This window comes from Corvus cornix, chromosome 27 (assembly GCF_000738735.6).
Source record: "Corvus cornix cornix isolate S_Up_H32 chromosome 27, ASM73873v5, whole genome shotgun sequence".
Classification (NCBI taxonomy): Eukaryota; Metazoa; Chordata; class Aves; order Passeriformes; family Corvidae; genus Corvus; species Corvus cornix.
This window is the reverse complement of record NC_046355.1, coordinates 2,651,168-2,673,128: the sequence shown is the minus strand read 5'-3', so window position 1 is coordinate 2,673,128 and position 21,961 is coordinate 2,651,168. Positions and strand designations below refer to the sequence as shown.

Sequence of the window (21,961 nt, the reverse complement as noted above, 5' to 3'; positions counted from 1 at the left end):
AAAACTCCTCTTTGTTTCCTTGTTTGGAATTCATGACTTGGCTAAACCAGCAGGGCTGCTCTGTGTAATCACCTGCACCCACCCGAGGGGTGAGCAGAGCCCACCCCTCACTGCAGCACCAGCAGTGCCCGCACCCAGCGGGGCCACGCCAGCCCCGGGGCTGGAGCTGACACAGCAAAGCACCGAGGGTGCCTCAGACCTGGAGAAAGGGCACTCGCACATCAGAGATCTCATCTGCCTCTTTCCCCACCTTCATTTCATCACCTGCCACCTCCTCCTTGGCTTGCTACCTTTGTTTAAAAATTTACACAGCCCCTGCTGAAACATTGCTTGTGTTCGCTTGCAGGGGTTGCAGAGACGTGACTTGGGACTCGATGCATATTTAGGGATATTCCAGCTGGGCAAGTACCTTGAAAAAGCAGTTCTGAGTCCTCTGGAAACAAAACAAGGAGAATGACAGGGCTTCAGATGAAACAAGGGAACCCAGCCCACTAGGGCTCTGTCAGCAGGGCCTGGGTGAAGCAGGACACACCTCAAAGGAGCCGGGGCGAGGCCGTCACCCCACAGAGCTCCAGGCAGGTCCTTCACCCGCTGCCCACACTGAAACCCACCCCACTCACCTGTCTAGACACAAAGAACTCCAGGTTAATTAAACCTGGAGCCAGCAAACCCCACGGAGGCACCAGTTCAGGAAGGTTCAGATTAAAGACAAACTTTCCCAGGAGGAGCAGTCAGCAAGGGGTGGGAAGAGGCACAAAGGGGCTGAAGCTGTGCTGAGAAAAGACTTTTATCCAGACACAGCTGCATTGGCAGAGCTTTTTGGAGAGGGGAATTGAGATGTGGGGTTCAACACCTCTCCTCAGAGATAAAGGGCACCAAGAGATGGGTGAGAGAGGGATCTTGGGAGGGGTGGATGCTGTCCCCTTTGCAGCAGGGCCCCTCCACCCCACAAAGCTTCAAGCCTCCATCTCCCCTGACATTTACACCTGCTAAGTCACTTGGAATCCCAGCCTGGAGGCCCAGTCCCTGTCAGATCTCTGCTCTGAGAAAAGGAGATAAGCTGTGAGTGACAGGATCTTCAAAGGACACAGAAAACTGCAGTAACCCGAGGCCTAATGGGCAGGAATTCAGTTTAACCCCCGGGAATTCACCTCGAGGCTGCCCCAAAAGTCAAGGGCAGCTACAAGGCTGGTGAAGGCTCCAGCTGGGAGCAGGACTGCTGTGGATTCACAGCCTGGGACAGGAGGTGACCTTTTTGAAGTGCAGAGGAAAGTCGAGAACCTTCCCCTGGAAAGTTTATGGTTAAAAATAAGCTCTTGGTAAAAACCACAAAGCTGTTGCACACTTAACCTCTGGCAGCCCAAACTTCCTCTGCTGACGGTTGATGTTTGGGACTGAAAGCAGAAATACAATTCTGTCTTCTGAAAACAGAGGTGCAGTTCAGCCTGGTTCCCTCTGCTGTCCCCACTCCACCCCCAAATCTCACAGACAGGGAGAACATTCATAAATAAACCAAATGCAAAGCACAGTGCCGGGGTACCCAAATAAATAATAACCCCCTCTCTGGGGGAAGGCAGATCAAACCCAGCCCGTGGCTCTGCCTGGCTCCTGTCACACGTGGATTTCTCTGCACTGGCCACGGGAGGCAAAGGCACCAACCCTGCCCTGGGAAGCTCCCATGGGAGGGCAGCAGGGAGGAGGAATCAGCTGCTGTGCCAAGGGTGGTATTTGGAAGAAAAGGACCCAATCCTCAGGCAAGGAGGTTTTATCCATCCCCTGCTGCTGGGAGCAAGGGATGCTCTGCTGGAGAGCAAAACTCATCCAACCCCAACCTGCCCTGTGCTTTTTCCAGCCTGGCATCTGAATCCCTCCTCTCCTTACTCATAACCACCTCTGCCCCAGGACTGAAGATGATTTTCTCGGGGTTAATGAGCTTTGCAGTTGGAAGTTAATTGATTTCCAAGCTTCCAACGCTCCTGGCGTGAGCAGCCCCCAACGGCCGAGTGCCCAGCTCGGGGTCACGGGGGTGTCTGTGGGGTCCTGCACATTCCCACTGTTCCCTGAACGTTCTGGCTGTCCTAGAGAGGCTCAGAGACCTCCCCAGCAGTGACACCAAAGTAGAACAGGGGCTAATACAGAAGACCACTAAACCTCTCAGGGATTTCCTTCCAATCTGCAGCCAGGTTTGCACTGAGCTGAACGTGCTTGAATTCTTTAACCAAACCTGGAGGAAGTTGCCTGACCAGGGAACAATCCCTTGGAAGCCAAGGTGACAGGCAGACAGCTTCTATTTCTTTGACTCTTAGAAAGCCAAGCACATCAAATCCCAGAACTAGGTCAGTGGTGGCCATCCTGTCCTTTCCCTCTTTATTTTTAGCTCCAGCTACAACCACAACACAACACTGCTACGAGCTACAAGAGATGTGTGATCACAACTGACATGAGACTTGCATGACCCTACATGAGGAATCCAGAATCCCAGAGTTTATGGACACTGGGCCAGCAGCACTGACCCCTCTGTGTTCAGTCATTCATTCTGCTGTTTTTCTCCACATAAATATGAACAAATCCCCCTCTAATCCTGTGGGCAAGATCATGGAATGCTTTGGGTTGGAAGGGACCTTCCTGACCATCCTGTTCCACCCCCTGCCATGGGCAGGGACACCTCCCACTATCCCAGGGTGCTCCAAACCCTGTCCAGCCTGGCCTTGGACACTGCCAGGGATCCAGGGGCAGCCTCAGCTGCTCTGGGCACCCTGTGCCAGGGCCTGCTCACCCTCACAAGGAACAATTCCTTCCCAATATCCCATCCATCCCTGCCCTCTGGCACTGGGAAGCCATTCCCTGTGTCCTGTCAATCCAAAGTCCCCCGAGCCCCGCTGAGCATGGCCAGTGCTGCTCCCCTGGCGAGGGTTGGATCAGGAGCACCAAGGCCATTCCGAGCAGGAGATTTGCCCATGGGAGGATGAGGCAGCTCAGGCCTGGCAGTGCCACCTAAAGGAGGTGGAACAGTTTGGGGTGTAACCCCAAAGTCATCAATCACAGCCTCAGATTTCATGAATACAAAAGCCCTTCCAATTTATTCAAAGTAAATAATGAGGCAACAGCCTGGACAGGAATAACAGTGATGAGCCAGCCTTGCTCAGCTCAGCATCTCACCAAGGTCTGTCACACCTGGTACCCACTGCTGCCACTCCTGTTCTTCCTGTGTGCCCCGTGGCTCCCTAAGCTGGCTCTAAACAAGCCTGTGTGGCTGCTGGGGCTGCTCAGGCTGGGAGTGTTGGACTGTTGGTTGTTCTGGAGCAAAGGAGGCTCAGGGGGGACCTTGTGGCTCTGCACAAGTCCCTGACAGGAGGGGGCAGCCGGGGGGGTCGGGCTCTGCTGCCAGGGAACAGGGACAGGAGGAGAGGGAACGGCCTCAGGCTGGGCCAGGGGAGGCTCAGGGTGGATACCGGGGAAAATTTGTTCATGGAAAGTTGTCCAGCCCTGGCACAGCTGCCCAGGGCAGGGGTGGAGTCCCCATCCCTGGAGGGGTTTAAGAGCCGTGTGGATGTGGCACCTGGGGACAGGGGCCAGTGGTGGCCTCGGCAGTGCTGGGGATGGTTGGACTCGATGATCTCAGAGGGCTTTTCCAACCCTGATGATTTTATCGTTCTGTGATGAGAACCCTCAGGCTGAAGCCCCCAGCAGAGAGGAGTCACCAGCACGGATCCCTCCCCCTGCAGGTCCCCAGCTGCCTCAGGTCCCTCCCAGCAGTGGGAGATCCTCGTCACTGTCACTGGGAGGTGACACATCCCAACACCTCCTGCTGCAGGGGGGTGGGAGCCACAGCAGGCACTGAGTCCTCCCTGAGTCACTCAGGTGTGAGGGCTGCACCAGCCTGAGCTTCCTCTAAAGCTGAGCTTCCTCTAAAGCTCACTCCCTCCCAAGCTGTGTTTTCTGCCCTGTTCCGAGCTCATCCTCGTCCTGTTCCTTTCCCTTGCTCAGGACTCTCCCGGCCAATTTGCAGGATACAGCACCGGTGGAGCTGTCAGCGAGGCACAGGAGGACTTATTAACATCCAAACGTCTTCATGTAATTCCTTATTATAAAGCAAATTAATTCCAGCCTGAGCCAAGCCCAGCCCCAACGAGCAGCTGGGCAAACACGTCCCTCACACTGCAAATGAACAACTCAGGCAAATCCAGGCAGGGATGGACACTCTGGGAATTGGCACCCCTGTCCCACCGGGCCCAAAGAGGGACCTATCCAACTGCTGGAGACATCTCCTGCTCTGGTTTGAAGGTGGATGGTGGAATGAAGGTCCTGAACACGGAGCTGTGGTGGTGTTTTGGAGACCTTGGGGGACACCCCTTGTCCCCAGCCATCACTGCAGAAGGGCCGGAGGCTCCTGTGGGTCCCAGGTCCCACCTACAGCCCCTGGCAGATTCCTGACACACCACAAGGGATTTAAAAACCACCTCCCCTGGTTCAGTCTCCTTAAACCCCCACTTCACACGAGTCGTGCCTGCGCTGGGGATGCACCTTGTGTTCCCTGGCTCTGGAAAACAGGATCCTGTCCTGCCTCAGCCTCCAGCCGATGCTGAGTGAGGCAAAACACAACATGTGCTGGCCTTTGAGGTGACAAATTATGAGTAAGTGTTTTAATCACCCATTTTACTCTCTTCAAAAGTTCCTGGGGAGGAAATGTCACCACCTGGATTTGGATGTGAACACCAAGCCCAAGTGTGCCAATCGCATGGGGCTGAAGTTTGCAGCAGCCCAGGGTCACTGGGTTCAGGCACCAAAAGAGCTTTCTTTTCCTCTTTTCCACATTAAAAAAAGGCAAAGGATCCACTCAGGGGATGCTGCTGGATCCTGCACATGGCTGGAGGCTCCACAGAAGCATCTTTTATGGAGCATGAAAAGCATCCAGTGAGACATTCTGTGAGTGAAGGAACAACTACACTGTGCTTTCCCAACAAATAAATAAACCCAAAAAAACCCTCCCTACACTCCTGCCCTGGCCCTCAGCACCCTTTCCTTTCCATGCTGGGATAATTCTTGGAGGGTTGAGGAAGCAGCAAGGCAGTGGCTGCCCAAGGGCTGGGGATGCTGAAACCCCTCATGATGACTGAAGATCTCAGGGCTTGTCTCTTTAATCAAAATGAGCTATTTTCACAAAAAAAGTCTCACAGAGAATGATCTTTACTACCTCTCTCCCTCACTGTCAAATCTCAGGATACAGCAGCGACATAAAGCCCCGTTTCCCTGGGAAACCAAGCTAAAAATAGTGGGGCTGGCTGGGGAGACTGGGCCAGGGGTGTGGAAATTGCAGAGATGGCACCGGGGGCCAACATCCCCCTGCTGACCCTGGGTGCTCAGGGATGTGTGTGGAAATCCTGCTGTCCCTGTGGAACGTGGTGGGGAATGACCCTCCTGCCTGGGCAGGGAGAGCTCAGCCCCTCCAGCTGCCCTCGGATGCAGCAGGACTGGGAACCATCCCTGGGCCAGGCTCAGCTGCCAGCAGCTCTGCGGGGCTGGGGGTGGCTGGAACCCCCAGGACAGAACCAGAGGTGGTCACCAGCAGCCTGGGGGGGACCCATCCCCATGGCGTGGAGGAGGAAACAGCCCAGATCCTGCTGGATCCACGGCTCAGCTTCTGCAAATCTGCTCCCAGCAGCATCTCCGTGGGGACAGGAGCAAAGGAATGACTCCTGTGCCAGGGGATCGGGGCTGGGGGGACTGGGGGCTCTAAGGAGGGGTTGCCCAGAGCAGCTGGGGCTGCCCCTGGGTCCCTGGCAGTGTCCAAGGCCAGGCTGGACACTGGGGCTGGGAGCACCTGGGACAGTGGGAGGTGTCCCTGTCCATGGCAGGGGTGGCACTGGATGGGCTTTAAGGTCCCTCCAACCCAAACCATCCCCTGATCCATGAGCAGCACAGACGGGGTTATTCTGTTGCTTTTCACTGCTCTCTGCCTGTACACAAAGGAACCATCACAGTTGGAGTGTCTGTCCCTGCAAACACAAACACATTCCCGGGTGAAGGAAGGGTGCCCAAGGCCTGGCTGCAAACTGGGATTCCTGGAAGGGAGCCTGGCCAGTGAACATTCCCAGGAGGGTGGCACAGGGATGGAGCCATCCCCATAAATCTTCCACAGCTGCCCTTGAGGCTGCCAGCAGACACCAGGCTGGGGTGATGGAGAATGAAAAACACCTTTCCTTCTCCAGTATCAGCTCAACTGAGTTCACATGAGGAAAATCACAAAGGGGAAAAAAAAATCATCTTTTGTGCATTTAATTCAGAATCTAATTACTCGGTATAAATTAGTCAGCTGGCTCCACCTCAGCTTTAGCATGTAACAGCCCATGAATCACAGCTCTGTTCCAGGATGTATGGTGCCATTTAGATGTAAAAATGCTTTATGCAAGGAACCCCGTGGCCCAGGAATATTAATTTATACCACGGGCTCTGGTGGATGAACTGAAATTAAAGCAGATGAGGAGATAAGACACAACCCCTGATCAATGTCTGAAACTGAGGAACAGGCTCTGGGTGCTTTGTAAGGTGGAATCAGCCACTGGAGCTCATGGACAGCTGGGACATGTGGAGATGGTGGCATTAAATATGGAGGTGGTGGCATTAAAATCCACTGGCTGTGACAAAGATTCTCTGGTCAACAACTCTGTCATGGTTTCCTTCCCCTGCTTGCTCTGTGTCCTTCCAAATATTCCATGTACTGTTCCCAGATGAACTCCCACGGACACAGACCTGGACAGAAAATATTCCTCACGGTAATCCCAACCTCCTCCCACTGAGCCACGTTTTGTGGCAAGAACTTCTCTGGCAGCTCTTCCAGTCAATCCCAGTTTATTCCCGTGGTTTGTGAGGGATGAGGGCTGAGGACTGTCCTGCCTGAGAACAGCACACACATCCCAACTTCCCTATGGAGGCAGCAACACCCACTCCAAAGGCTCCAAACTCCCTTTATAAAGCTCAGCCATCACCTAGGAGTTACCCCAGCTGGAGGGGACACCATGGCCATGGACTAAGGGGATACCAGGGATGAGTTCCTCCTCCCAGAGCAGCACCGAGCTGTTCCCATGTTTATGCTCCTGCCCAGCTCCTCCTCACCACTCAGAGGAGAACCAAACATTCCTTACAGCCTCATTTGGGGCCAGTGCCCTGGAGCCAGTCTGAATTAATTTCCACAGGTGCTGAGTGGTTTTACCAGTGGAGCTGATTACCCCCTGTCCTGCCCCCTCCATGATACTGTCACCTCTGTGGGGACACCACAGGGACAAAGTCCTGCCCTAGGAAGGGAGCACAGGGCAGTCACCCAGAGCTGGCTGGGAGAGGGTGGCAAATGTTCCCTCACACCTCCAATCCCCCAGCCAGCCGTGAAAATAAACCCCCAGTGCAAGAGTGTCTGCTGAGAAAACAGGAAATCTGAATTATCTGAATTATCTGGAGAATTATCTGAACAGGCTGCCCAGAGCAAGGGTGGAGTCCCCATCCCTGGCAGGGTTTAAAAGCCCTGTGGATGTGGCACTTGGGGACAGGGGTCAGTGGTGGCCTGGGCAGTGCTGGGGGAACAGCTGGACTCAGATCTTGGAGAACTTTTCCAACCTGACTCTGTGATCCTATGGGCTTCGAGAACCTGAGTTTGTTATTTACACCTGACCCAGGGCTTTGCTTGAATAACACAGTTCTGGGGTGCTGGGAAACACAGAAGACACGAGGTGGAGTTTATTTTATGCATTTTTATCCATGTGCTTAGGAATTCTGTTTGGATTCGAGGTCAGGGAATTCAGGCTGGCATGGAAACACAGCCTGCTCTGTGTGACTGAGGTATGAACCAGAAGGATTCTGGAGTCACTAGAAAAGAACATTTCAGGTGTGATCCCTTATCTATGGGTTCAGTGGATTCCTGCATCATCCTGATATTCATGGAATTACAGAACCATGGAATAGTTTGGGTAGGAAGGGACCTTAAAGCCCCTCCAGTGCCACCCCTGCCATGGGCAGGGACACCTCCCACTGTCCCCGGCTGCTCCAAGCCCCGTCCAGCCTGGCCTGGGAGTGCCAGGGATGGGGCATGATATTCTCTGCAAAGGTAGGATTAATTTACCATTCCATGGACACACTCAATCCTGAATTCACAAATTACAGCAAACGCAGCCCCGTCCCTCCCAACCACAGCAGTGCAGTGCACTGGGGAGTGAAGGAACATCCAAACCTTTCTCTAAATGAATCGGTGAAGAGGAAAACCAGGAAGACCTGAGAGGGGCAATTATAAAGTTGGAGCAAGTCCAGATGAGACCACAAAGCTGCTCTGGAGCCAGGCTGGGAGAGCTGGGGGTGTCCACCTGGAGAGGAGAAGCTCCAGGGAGAGCTCAGAGCCCCCTGCAGGGCCTAAAGGGGCTCCAGGAGAGCTGGAGAGGGACTGGGGGCAAGGCATGGAGGGACAGGACACAGGGAATGGATCCCAGTGCAGGGCTGGATGGGATATTGGGCAGGAATTGTTCCCTGGGAGGGTGGGGAAGGGCTGGTGCAGGTTGCCCAGAGCAGCTGTGGCTGCCCCTGGATCCCTGGCAGTGCCCAAGGCCAGCCTGGGACAGTGGGAGGTGTCCCTGTCCATGGCAGGGTGGGAATGGACGGGCTTTAAGTTCCCTTCCCAGCCAAACCATTCCATGATTTACGAATACGCAAACTGCTGATGACTTCCCATCCTGCACTGCAAACCCATTTACAGCAACCCTACAAAAACGCACCAGAGCAGGCGTGAAGTGTTTGTTAAATAAATAATCACCTCTGCTGGAGTATTTCCACCAGAAAAAAAAAAAAAAAATTATGCTGAGCACAAGCCTTCGACAACACAGCTCAGACTCTCCAGGAGAGAGCTAAAAGCCTAATTTTCCTGAAAAACAAACGGAAAAATTATCAAAAGATGAAGGCATCCCATGATTTAATGGCATCACTTCAAACAACAGCACTGTCTGCAGTCAGGCACAAAGCAGGGAGACCAAAAATGGGAATAATACATCACAAGAGGGGGAAAAGAAGGAAGTCTAAAAGATGCAATAAAAAATAAACCACATCTTTGAGAGACTCCAGTTAAACAAGCGAGGGGCCATGCTTTGCATTCATTATCATTCCAGCAGCAATTCCCGGGAGACTCGAGCCAGCAGCGCTGCAGCACACACCGAAGCAGCAGGAAAGAGCATTTTAAGTAGGTCACCAGTAAATATGATCACGATGGAGCTTTTGTTGTTGTTGTTTTTTGTTTGCTGTCAGTCACTGCGGCCCTTAACCGAGGGAAATGCTGGAGAAGGAGGGAACCGATGGAACAGCAGCGAGGTGGGCAGAATTCCAGGGAAAAATGTGTGGCAGCTTCCTGAAAGCAGCTGTGTACTCCTTGGATCAGCACAGCAGCATACAGAACTGCTACTGGGCTCCCAGTATGGAACTGGGTGTTTAGAGGAAGGATAAGGAATATATGGAAAGGCCCAGGGATTTCATGGAATCAGAGCATTATCCTCTTTCCTTTCAGATTTCTTTTCCCTCCTCTCAGGATTTTTGTGCTGAGGAAATCAACCTCAAAGCACCTGCCCCAGTGACCCCCTGCCCAGTTCTGCAGTGGGGTATGGGGGAAAAGAAGGCAGGGAGGAAGGGAAGGGAAGGGAAGGGAAGGGAAGGGAAGGGAAGGGAAGGGAAGGGAAGGGAAGGGAAGGGAAGGGAAGGGAAGGGAAGGGAAGGGAAGGGAAACCAAACTGCCCTTTGGAGCTCTGGGGAGCATCATGTGCTGTGTAGGGATGGGACAGAGATGGGAGAGGGACAGGGAGGATTCCTGTGGAGGAGCTGCCTCCTCTTGTCTGTGCTGGGAGGCCAAGGGAGGGATGTCCCAGGCCAGCAGAGCATCACCAGCGCACAGAGCCCCAGCCTGAGCGGCCACTCCGCCCTGAAAGGACAGTGCCCCATTCCCAAAGCCCATCCCCTGCCCCTTCCCTGCCCACGGCACTCCTGGATCCAAATGCTCCATGTCTGGCACTGGATCCCACCGGCTCCAAAGCAGGATCCCACGTTTGGGTGCTCACTGCCCCCAGCCCTGCATGGCCTGACCAGCGCTGACACGGCTCAGCCGGAGCTGGAGCTTCCAGAGGGGAGAGGAGGGGGAACAAAGGGAGCAGCACGGAGCCAGCAGCTCGGTGTCACTGCCAGCTCTTGCTGTTTGACCCCCAAGTTTAAACCCATTCAATGCTGCCCCAAGAACCAAACCAGCACTCTGCCTCCAAGCCTTGCCTGGAGGAGCCTGGGAACAGCCCAGTGCTGGCCCTCAGGGCCACAAGCAGAGATGGACATTTCAAAAGTGATGCTGCTGGAAAGCTGGAGCATTTCAGAAGTTTTCTGGAATATCTGTCTCTCCTCCATGCCTGGTGCATATCCAGAGCTCCTTCCACCCCAGCATTCCCCATGAGTGGGAAGGAAACCAGGCCAAAACCAACACAAAAACTCATCCAGCTCCGAGGTAGAGCCCAGCGTCGGATGGATCTGAATGTGGGAGCACCAGGTGCTCCTTGGGCTTTTCCTAATTCGGTTTTTATCACCTGAATTGCATTTTCCTCTCAGCACTGCAGCTCCCAAATGAAATCCTTGAAGGAAAGGATGAACTGAAATGGGATGAAATCTGTAGTGAAAGCTACTCCCTGCACACCCATTCCAGCCACAAACTATGGGGAGGTGAGGGGCCCGCAAATAAACTTCTCCCTGGGCCTGCACGGGCAACAAACCCCAAACTCCCCAAGGAGTTGGACCTGATGATCCTCCTGGGTCCAGCTCAGGATATTCCGGGATTTTGTGACCCCATGAAGCTCTTTTTGCCAACTACTTATCAACCCAGCAAGGCTCACAAGGAGAAAATGGCTCATTGTTCTCTGCGGGGGAGGGGCTATGGCCGAGCACCCTGGAGATGCTGGAAGCAGCTCTGGCTGCAGGAACCCCCCATGGACTCCCAGGAAAAGGCAGAAACCCCACTGGGACCCCCAGGAGAAGGCAGGAACCCCACGGGCACCCCCAGGAGAAGGCAGGAACCCCACGGACACCCCCAGGAGAAGGCAGGAACCCCACAGGCACCCCCAGGAGAGGGGACCCCACTGGACCCCCAGGAGAAGGCAGGAACCCCACGGGCACCCCCAGGAGAAGGCAGGAACCCCACAGGCACCCCCAGGAGAAGGCAGGAACCCCACTGGGACCCCCAGGAGAAGGCAGGAACCCCACAGGCACCCCCAGGAGAAGGCAGGAACCCCACGGGCACCCCCAGGAGAAGGCAGGTTGTTCCTGTGTGCCCAGAGGACACCGTGAAGCCTCCTCAGAGCGGGAGATGCGGCTGCAGTGGGCTGGGGCTGGGCTGGCTGGGGCGATCAGCGGTGGAGCCGCTGCCTGGAGCACAGAACACCAGGATGGGGATGTGGCACCTGCCGGCAGCAGCTCGGGGCCGAGCCTGTGCTGCTGTGCTCAGCTGCCTCCCCACCCATCCCCACACTCGATGTTGTGCCTCAGAATCCCAGGTTTTCAGGGAACCCAGGCTGGCACTTGGATCCTTCCCAGGCTGCACAGCCCTGCCCTGCCCCACCAGCCCGGTGCCAGCAGCACTTTTCCAGGCCAGATCCTTTAAGGTGCCATTTTCCACCATGGAATTTTTTCTTTTTTTTAAAGCACCTCGAAGGGATCCCACAGCTCGGAGCCCAGCACAGCATGGAAACTGGGAATAACACAGCTCCCAGAGCTTTCCTGGGAGTGGGACAGACACGATCAGGATCCTGCCACCACACCCGGTGGGGAGAGGAGCCCGAACTCAGCTGGCTCCTCTGAGTGGGATTTATCCCAGAATCCCAGGATAGGAAGGGACTGAAAGCCCACCCAGTGCCACCCTGCCCTGGCAGGGACACCTCCCACTGTCCCAGGCTGCTCCCAGCCCCATCCAGCCTGGCCTGGGACACTGCCAGGGATCCAGGGGCAGCCCCAGCTGCTCTGGGCACCCTGTGCCAGGGCTCCCCATGCCCACTGTAAAAAGCTCCTTTATTTGGGGAAAAAATTGGGGAAAAAAATTTGGATTTTCCCCACCAGCACTCCCCTCTGGTTTTTTCCCCCTCACTTAATTCAGCACTAAAACATCCTATTTGGATAATAAATTATTACACCCAGCTCTGGGCAGGAGTTCTCAGCCTGACTCCAGGAACAAAGCAGATTTCCAGGGAAATTTGACTCGGCTCATCCTCAGTGCATCTGTTTTCCAAAGGGGTAAAAAGGCAATGTTTAAGCAACAGCAAATCAAAAGTGATTTAAGGGTCTGAAGGGCTGAAATGAAGCCAACACATTGAAACTCACCACGAAATTACCATAACTGCACTTATGCAAATCTTTCTTATATGACATAAAAAACCCAACACTGCTTAATTTGGGAATTTGGCAGAGCAAAGGGGAAAGAGGAGAGCCATGGACCAAACACACAGAAATCTGGGTAAGAAATGACAACCTGGTGTGGGAGGATTTGGAAGGAGAACAACACTCCAGGCTCAATAGATTAAGTTGATCTACTTCAGTTTTACACCAGGAACATGATTTTTTTCCAGCCTGCTTTACAGCATGAGCCTTAAACCTTCAGCTCACAGATTCAGTTCTGTATCTGTAGCAAAAAACAAAATAAAAGCTCTAAAATATGCTGAGAAATAAACGGTTTTGCCTTGTTTTTCCAATACAGCCACATTTAAATTCTAATTTATCTGACCTCAGCTTCAGAAGGAACTGTTGGGAGGCAATACTTCTGCCAAATATTTAGTATCTAATTAGAAAGGTCCTCAGACATTTCCAAAAATGCCAAGCCCCAAGCTTGGGGTCTTCAGCACATCCAGGTCTTATCAGTGAGATCCTCCACACCATCCAGAAAAACCTCAAACCCAACCTCCCCTCTGAGTTCTGTGAAAAATCACTCATTAGAATCCCTAAAGAGACTGAAGTCACTAAACAGAATCATTTTCTGGGATCCCAGTGACCTCTGACAGAGCAGTCACAGAAACACCAAAGCCTTTTGGGGAACAACTCAAACCTGAGCAAAGAGCTGAGCCAGAGGAGAATGGGAGGAAAGGGAGCTGAAAAGAGCAGTTTTGGCTCTGCTGAAGATGCCACAGAGCAGAAGAGCAGGAAAGCTTTGTTCATGTGAATTTTCATGATACTTCGTTTTATGTAAGAATGTAAAAAGTGGCTGGAATATTTTTGATGAGGCTTATCAAATATCCAATACATTAATCAATACCAATATTTTATTGATGATTATATTTCTCTTGATTAAATATTTAAGAGAAAGAGGCATCTTTCCCTTATTGTTTCAAACATGACCAACCTACTGATCCTCTTTATTTTATTAAATTTCCGTCTCTCTAAAAATATTAAGGCCTTGAAAATCTTTACTGTCCAAGTTTTTACAGAAACCTCTTTGGGATTGATCCTCAGAGCTCTCTCCAAACTGAAGGAGTGCAGTTAAAAGGCAAAGCTTTTCCTAAGCTTGGCTCAGGGTCCGGCCCACGGAGCACACCAAGACCTTCACTGGGAATAATGAGAGCCAGTGTGGGAAACCAAGGTGGGAAACCCAGCCTGGAGTGCCCCACTGGGAACAAAAGGAGGCTCCAGGATGATCCAAGGGATGGAGCAGCTCTGCTGGGAGGAGAGGCTGGGAGAGCTGGGATTGTTCAGCCTGGGGAGGAGACCAGGGGTGAGCTCACTGTGGCCTCGCAGGGCCTGAGGGAGCTGCAGGAAACATGGAGAGAGACTGGGGACAGGGGATGGAGGGACAGGACACAGGGAATGGATCCCAGTGCCAGAGGGCAGGGCTGGATGGGATATTGGGAAATGGGAATTGTTCCCTGGGAGGGTGGGCAGGCCCTGGCACAGGGTGCCCAGAGCAGCTGGGGCTGCCCCTGGATCCCTGGCAGTGCCCAAGGCCAGGCTGGACATTGGGGCTGGGAGCAGCCTGGGACAGTGGGAGGTGTCCCTGCCATGGCAGGGGTGGCACTGGAGGGGCTTTAAGGTCCCTTCCAACCCACACCAGTCTGGGATTTTGGGATTTTGGGATGCAGCAGAGGATTTGGGGCTGTGTTTGTATCATCCAACACTTTTTCAGAGCCACTCCTGCTTCTGTCAGGTTGTTAACGGGGGCGGGGTGATGGCTCATGGAATCACGGAATCATTAAAGTTGGAAAAGACCTTGAAGATCATCAGGTCCAACTGTCAATCCAGCACCACCACCATGTTCATCACTCAAGTGCCACATCCACGGGGTTTTTGAACATTTTCAGGAAAAGAAAGAAGTGTGGATTCGTGTCAAACTTCCCCGGTGCTCACTGAATGCCGAGAGCTGCGGTTCAAGACTGAAAATAAGAATTTGTGATAATGAATGCACTGAACAGAGCCCAGAGCCAGAGAGGAAGAGATTTGTAAGATGAGAAATTTCCATTTTCCTATTCCCACATCACTGCCTGTGCTGGAGGAAATCCCCAGTTCCCAGCACCAAAAGGGAAGCTGGATTGGGAAGGGCAGCTGTGGGATGCAGGAATTCCAGATCCTCAGGAGTGATTGCCTCAATTGCTTTAATTTCTGATCATAAATGTCTCAAGGAGAGCAGGGAGCTGGACAGAGCCTCATAAAATGACACAGAAAACGTTAAGTGCTCTAAAATATGAAAATGCTCGTATTTAGGGGTCTGAGGCTTCTGAAACCCTGAGGGAGGAGCAGGAGGAGGAGGAGGAGGAAGAGAAGGAAGAGGAGGAAGAGGAGGAGGAAGAGGAGGAGGATGGCTTTGAGTTTTCTACTCTAGGACTGTCTCACCTCTTCTGACACTCTCAATGCTGCTTTTCCCCCCAGACCACAAATAAGTCCAGCTTCACCCTGGAGCTTTAGCTTGTCCAAGGATGGAAAGGATTCACCTGTTTAACCCAGCAGATCCTTCAGATGGAGACAGGGAATGAACCGGGAAACTGAGGGAGCTCTGCAAAAGGTCAGCGAGAGCAAACATCATCTGTAGTAATATCACACTGAGGTGGAGGGCTGGAGAGCACCTGTGGGCCACTGAGAGCACCTGTGGGTCACTGAGAGCACCTGTGGTCACAGGAGGGGACCTCTGGCCACTGAAGAGGACTTTTGCATCTCTGGAGAGCACCTTTGGACACCAGAGAACACCTCTGGCCACTGAAGAGTATTTTTGGGTCACTGGAGATCTATTTCCACAGGAATTACAGTTACTGAGGAAACCTGGGTCCAAATTCCCAAAGTAATCCATGATTTTTAAGCGCCCTGGGGAAGACTTCTCGAACACAAAACAATTCCAGGAAACACCAAGTGACACCATGGGAATATCAGTCTCCTTCAGCACCCCAAGCCCCAATAACTTCATTTCTACCCAGAGCTCCCTCCCAGGAGGACCCTGGGCATGGAGCTTCAGCATCCAGGAGCCGCTCAGGGAAGGGAAAGCACCAAAGTTCCACAGGGATGCTGGAATAAAGGATGAAAAGGAATAAAACTGAATCCTCTTTCCAGAGGGTTTTGGACAAAATTGGTGCTGACACACAATGGTGCAGGGCACAGGCAGATTAGGGAAGGAAAACTGACCAATAAACCTGGCTGCACTCAAAGAAAGGCCATGAAATACAATTAATTGTTACTATTTATGTTATCAGACACAAGAATTGACTTTCAGATGCAGAGGCTGGGACTCAGATAAAGGATTCACACAAACCCATTGGCCTGGTGAGAGCCCAAAGCCCTCCCCTGAGCTCATTGTGTTCTCAAGATCACAAATCCAGGACTGTGGGAGACAAATACTTTTTTCCGTGTCAGGAACACATTGAGAAGTGTAACAAAAAGCTGCTTTTCCATGGGAGTGTGAGCTGGGGAGGCTTCCCTGGCCAGGGACCCACTCAGAGACAGAGAACAAGCAGCAGCAGCAGTGGGAAGATGAGCTTTAAGGAAGGGAATGATCATCTTCTGAGTTCCTTAACAAGTTCCCTTCCCACAGGACAAGTGTTGGGGAAAAGTTGCAACAAGAGTTTTCTGAGATGTAAAAGAATTAAACCAGAGACAGAGTCTCATCAGGGTGCTGTAATTCCACCTCTCCATGCCCTGGAGTCACTCAAAACAACAAATCTTTCATCTGTTTTCCCAAGGAAAACTCATTTCTCAACCCAAGTTACAACTGTGGGGTCGACAGAGGAATTACCAGAGGTGATTATTGGGGAATCGTGGAATGGGTTGGGTTGGAAGGGACCTTAAGGATCACCAGTCCCACCCCTGCCATGGGCAGGGACACCTTCCACTATCCCAGGCTGCTCCAAGCCCCATCCAACTCTACAAACACCATAAATCAAAGGTGAATCTTAGCTACAGGCTAGAGATTTTATTGAAGTCACAAAGACAAGCCAAGAGAATGAGGCCAATTTTCCCAGTTTGTTTTATTTTCCCATTTATTTTGTATAAGGAAACTGTTTTCCCCTTGCCACTGCCCTTCTGCAGGGTACTTGGTGCTTAAAAGCTGCTACCTGTGGGTTCAGGCTCCCCCCAAACCCAGCAGAATTTGCCTAAAAATGGATTATGATTAAAAACGAAGGAAGCTCCTCAGCCCTGGCTGTGACCCCCTGTCAGCTCAGGGATTTCTCAAAGCTCAAGTGACAGATTCGTGCCACCCCTCCTCTGAGGGCAGGCTCTGCCCCAGGACAGGGTCATTTCCCTGGGGAGAGCCTTTGGGAGCCGTGCTCATGTTCTCCTGAAGCAGTTTGGTCTCCTCCTCCTGCCTTTGTCCCAAAAATCCAACATTAACATCCCCATGGTCCCGCTACCCAGAACATGCTCCAGGTTTAGCTCCCTGAATCTCAGCAGTTAATCAAGGTTTCTACCAGAGAAAGGAAAACAGCTTTAAAAGAAAAGAACAATCCTAAACTGATTAAAATCAGCCCAATTTTGATAGGAAAAAGCATATTTATATGACAAATTGAAGGTTTAACCCCTTGCCTGATTGCTGGGCCTGAGCCAAAGGTCTGTCTCTCAACATCAGTGGAAAAAAACATCAAATAAAAAATCTTGAATCCATTTTAATCTAATGATTTGTGTTCCAGGCTGGGCTCATCTTTGAGCTGAGCATTTTTTTCCTAAACAATCAAAATCACCCCAAGTTGAATCTCCTCTGGCTTTGTTTACAGCCAGCACCAAAAATGTACCAAACACTCCTGCTCCTGCACAATGGGCTGAAAATGGGTATTTATGGGGTGTTTGTCTCTATCTCCCTGACAAACCCCTCCACATTCGGACTAAATAACAAAATCACCCCTCAGCTCTGGGAGCATCACCTCAAACACCTCCTCTGAGGTAATGGCATCATTTACACCCTCGCACTTCCCCCTGTTTGCAGAAGCTTTGTTTGCCACCACTGGTGCAAAGAGCAAAACAGCAGAAAAACCATCTGTGTGTTCTTCTCTTTGTACCAAACTGATCCAACCTCCCCAAATCGCTGCAGCTCTGGGGAGGATTTACCTGACAGTCATTTCTGCAGCGCAGGGGGTCAGGGGAATAACGCCTCACCCCCAGTTTTGAGCAGTTCCAGTTCTATGGCTGAAGCTTTGAATACCAGGGAAGCAGCCAAAGTGCTCTTTTTTTCCCTAAAAAAGGCTTTTCTGAATGCCCTGAGGTGTCTCCTCCAGCCCCAGCTCAGCTTTGGGTTTCCCTACACCCACCCCAAGGGATGAGCAGCCTCTGGTGACCCCACAGAGGGGTGACCTCACTTGTCCCCTCCCAGGTCCTGCTCTGCTCAGAATTCAGCAGAAGCAGCTTTAATCCCAGCTGTATCCCTGAGTGCTGAGGGAGGCACCGAGGTGTTTTGGGATGTGCTTCCCCAGGCAAGTCTGGCTTGGTATGGAAGCCTGAGAAACCTGGGCACCTTCCACCAAACCTGGTTTTGAGAGGCTGAGGGCACAGATTTCTCCCCCGTTTTTTTACACCTGTGCACACAGATGTACATAAATAGAATTTCCTACATTTTACATCTATATTAACATATTTTTCCTCTATGCTTGCAGATATTCTGGGCACTGGCACAAGATGCCCAGAGAAGCTGTGGCTGCCCCATCCCTGGAAGTGTCCAAGGCCGGGTTGGATGGGGCTTGGAGCACCCTGGGATAGTGGAAGGTGTCCGTGCCCATGGCAGGGGTGGCACTGGATGGGCTTTGAGGTCCCTTCCACCCAAATCACTGCAGGATTCTGTGATTTGTGCCCATCTATGGATGTACATGGATTTTCCCCAATTTTCTGTATGTAATTTATGTATAAATTCCACCTGCACACACCCATTCCTGGGTTACAGTGACACACGTGCAGGTGACACTGAACCCAACACCCAAACCCCTCCACTTCCCCTATCAAAGAAATTGCTGCCACCTCCCTCATGCAATGGAATGCAGGGATGGAGCACAAGGACAGCACTCAGGGCAGGAGGAAGGGAAGGGCAGGGAATGTGATCTTCCTGAGGATCACCGGGAGCCCTGTGTGGAGCAGGACCTGGAGCCACAGCCCTGGGGCAGTGAGAGATCCCCCTGATTGAGATCCCTCTGAGTGAGATCCCTCTGAGTGAGATCCCTCTGAGTGAATTCCTGCCCCATCAGTACCGGAGCCAACGCTCCAGGGTAAGGCGCCAGAGCTAAGGAAAATGAATCCAGGGCACACTAATGATTAAAATTGGCTGACAGGTCCCAAAGCGCAATAGAAAATATAAAATTATCCTCAGGCAAGTGATTTTCTGCTGGAGTTCTACAGGGATTGCTTTTGACTGCTCTTTTAACGCCCCCTTCCCTCCAGGAATCCTGGAAGGAACCCAGGGGCTGAGGCTGCAGATAATGTGGGGATTAGGGAACAGAAAGCACCGGAGAGCAGGGCAGTGACTCCCTGATCCCAACGCATGGGCAGCCAGACAGAACAAACCCTGCCTGCACCCCCGGGCAGGGAATCGGCCCTGGGAGGAGGGGAACAGAACCTGGGAACAGGATGGGCCTTGGGCACCCTCCCTGGGGACAGCTGAGCACCCCCAGGGATCAGATCACCCCCACGGGGAGGACCCGACACAGGTGGGAGCCACAGCATGGTGAGAGCACAGGGAGGTGACCACAGCTGGGTCATCTCAGGTGAAGGGCACCCAGAAAGTCCTCAGTGCCCAGCACTGACCACTCCAGACATCTTCTAGAGCCTGAGGGGCTGTGAGGATGTAAAATGGAAAGGACAAATATAATCCTCCTCTTCTACACCCACCCCCTCTTCTCCAAGAGCTCCTCAGGTCCCTTTCTCCCGAGCCCCAGCCCCTGCAGGGACACTGTGGCCACACCCAGAGCTCCCAGGAGCTGCTCCCTGCCTTGGCAAACCCAGGACGAGGGCACTGAGCTCTGAGTTACTGCAGAGCACCTCTGCTTCCTGCTGGGCACCAAGGGCAAAACACGATCCACATTTCACACACCTGCTCCTGCAAGGGACCACTGGATTCTCCCAGCTGTTCCAGGCACTCACTGCATCCCAGCTCTCCTGGGCTCTGGCAGAAGATGCCCATCCCTGAGGTGGAAACAGCCAGGGGAGCTCAGGCTCATGGGCACTGTTTTTGCAGGCAGATATGAACTTATTGTGGCCACTACACCAACACCTCATCCAGCTTCCCATCATTCCTGTTGGGAATTCAGGTGCATTGTAAAAAAAAAACCCAAATCCAGCTGACTTAGTGGAAGTGTGACTTGAAGTCCCGTTAACTCCATTACAAACAGCTCCCAGAAGCCTCATGTTAGTTTTCCACTGTATAAACACTTATTTGTGATTCACAATCTCAAAGTAAGACAATTCCTACCAGGAATAACTCTTAAAAGACCCAGCTTTGTGAAGCTTTCATGGGTGATGCAAAGAAATGTGAACTCAGGCAAAACATTCCCAAATGTGAAGCCTTTGTGCCCAGAAGCAGCTGCAGAGTGCAGCATTGAGAGATGTCACCTCTGTAACTGCTCTGAAATGTCCAAGCTATTTCTTGCTGGAAATATCCAAAATTCCCAAATAGACATGTCAGCAGTGAAGTTCTCAGTTCAAAGAGTTTGGAATAAAAACCAAAACCTGTCAAAAAGCATCTGAATGAGAAGGTTTGGGTGTCCCCAGCACAGCTGACACCAGCAGCCTCCTCCTCCCCTTCCCTATGAACACAGAATGGCCCTGAATTCCCATGATTTTATTCCACAAAGTTAAAGGATCATTACCCACCACCCCCCACACAACCACAGGTGCCTGTGACACCTCAGCCCTGCCAAAACCTCCCAGCAGGGATTCAGGATGGGTCTGAGATGGCTGGAAACTGCTTTTAATATTCAATGAGAGCTCCACAACCCACGGGAGCTGCTCCCACATCCTGGGTGGAGCAGAGCTCTCAAACCCCACCATGGGTGGGATCTTCCCAAGAAACTGAACTTTTAGGCTCGAGATTTTCCTGCTGGCTCCAGTCTTTGCTCAGAGCAGCAGCTCCTCAGGCAGGAGGAAAAAACTGACCCCTGCCAGGGGCACATGACCCGCAACTAATCCTGGTTAATGAGGAATTCCCCCAGCGCCTCTCCAGCAAGGGGTCAGCTAATCCCATTCACTGACAGCAGCTTTTGACTCCAGGAAAATGGGAAGTGATGGAAAACATGAATATTTCCTTCTGTTTTGATTTACAGATACTGCTTTGAAGAGGGAAACCATGACATTTTATATATTTGGGAAACTAAATGCAAGTTGTCCTGTGCATTGCCCTTCATCCAGGAACTTTTATTGGATGTTGGAGAAAAATGGGCTTCTAGAGCAGCTCTCCCATTTACCCAGCTGTGCTGAGATTTGTCATTTGAAGCACTAAAATAAAGCTAATATTGTGTTAAGTGGAGCTGATCAGCACACAAATGTATTTAACTGCCATTCTCCTACAGACAGTGATTAGATGAAGCCTAATTATTTTTAAAGATAGAAATGCCATTGTTAAATTCAGTGTAAGAAACTGAGAATCAGCAGTTTCCACCTTTAGGAGAGCAGTGCAATACTTGAGGCTGATGCTCACAACATCCTTTGTTCAAGTGAAGCAGCTGTGCCTGGGGCTGAGTGGGGGACAGGTGACACAAGGGCTGGTGCTGGGGGGATCCATCCGAGCACAAGGAACAGCAATTTTGGGGAATTGGACACTGAACATGGGACCTGGATCCCTCCAGGTGCTCTCATCCTGGGAGGGGAGGAGATGATGCAGATTAAGGATTAAATACCCCCAAATTCGTGGTTTTATTAGGATGGTAAAGCCAATCACCAGGAAAAGCATGGAGAGTCTCCAAATGGGAGAAGAGACCATCTCTGGGCAGACTCCTTCTTCTCCCCTTGTCCAAATCAGCCTGCCTTGATGCCCCTGTTTTTTTCCTTTTTTCTCCCCCTTTTCCTTCAGCTCCCTCCAGGCCATCCATGGAGTGTTCAGCAGTTAATATGCTTCTGTCTCCAGTTGTGCCAATTGTGTCACAGCCCATCCCCACACCAGAGACCTGGCAAGGCCCTGAGGAGCATCAGCCACCTGCAGGTGATGCTGGATGGAAGAGCTCCAGGGACCGCAAGGATTCCCAAATAAAGTGCATTGCTTTACAGAACCTCCCGAGCCTTTGAGAGCAGCCTTTGAAATGCAATGATATTTAGGGAAAAGCAAAACCAGAGAATGTTTTCTGTCGCTCTGCAGCACTGAACTTCCCCAAACAAGTTATGCCAGCACTGAGAATTCATTTCCAGTGGATTCAGCCCCTGCCTCCAGCAGCATGGCCAGCCCTGAACTTCACCCCGTGCTGGTGAGAGGGGGCTGGACCAGCACATTCTTCTTGAATTCATGGAAAAATACCCAGGGACCTAAAGTGACCAAAATTCCCTC

At 51.9% G+C, this 21,961-nt stretch overlaps 1 protein-coding gene across 1 annotated transcript in view; it reads right to left on the bottom strand.

Annotated features, from left to right (window-relative positions):
• Positions 1 to 21,961, bottom strand: part of MYO1D (myosin ID) — a 155,299-nt gene that overhangs the window by 34,240 nt on the left and 99,098 nt on the right. The gene's annotated exons all lie outside the window — the stretch shown is intronic.